This window comes from Grammomys surdaster, unplaced genomic scaffold (genome assembly GCF_004785775.1).
Source record: "Grammomys surdaster isolate TR1022 unplaced genomic scaffold, NIH_TR_1.0 198, whole genome shotgun sequence".
In the NCBI taxonomy this organism is placed as follows: Eukaryota; Metazoa; Chordata; class Mammalia; order Rodentia; family Muridae; genus Grammomys; species Grammomys surdaster.
In genome coordinates this window covers 8151789-8152505 of record NW_021604643.1, presented here as the reverse complement: position 1 = coordinate 8152505, position 717 = coordinate 8151789, and positions in this window count along the sequence as shown.

Sequence of the window (717 nt, the reverse complement as noted above, 5' to 3'; positions counted from 1 at the left end):
ATCTGTAAGTCTCAATTCAGATGAAGGGAATTCCACAGCATGCCCACATCAAAGAGCATTTACAGAGGCCCATCACTTCCTTAAAACTGCAAACGTGCCTGCCCACTAGTGCATCCATGAGTTTATTTGCTATCTTGGTCAACTCCAGCTTTCACTGACAATTTCCAAAACCAATCAACTCCAATCATAGCCCCGCCTCTCCATCGAAGGTGAAGGACATAGGTGTCAGCCAGTAAAAAATAAGAATGAGTATGTGAAGGCCGGACTCTGCCCTCAATGCATTCAGTAATTAGTAGAAAGGCTTGAGCAGCTGATATCAACCACCAATCCGTAAGGGCGGAAGAGGATGAAGGGCCGAGCGATGGGCGGGGGTGACGTGGCAATGACAGAAGCATAAACTGAAATGACTGACTGAAGTACTAGCCATTCGGAGGACAAACCGGCCGGGCGCTCTGCATTCTCCCGTCCACGGACTTCGGAAAACTACCAATGATTTTGTAGACCTGTCTGATTGGCTTTCCTTTTAGCCAATCGAAAGCAGGCCTGAAGGATGCGTCGCGCCTTGAGCTTCTCACTGGGCGGAGTAGCATGACAGGCCCCAGAGAAATGCCAATGTCCGCGGGGTCTTCCGCAAGTGACACTTGGCGGCACCAATCGCCGCCCTCCTTCCCGGCGGCCGAGCCCTCCTTCCCGCGGCGGGGCTGGCGGGGCGGGGAC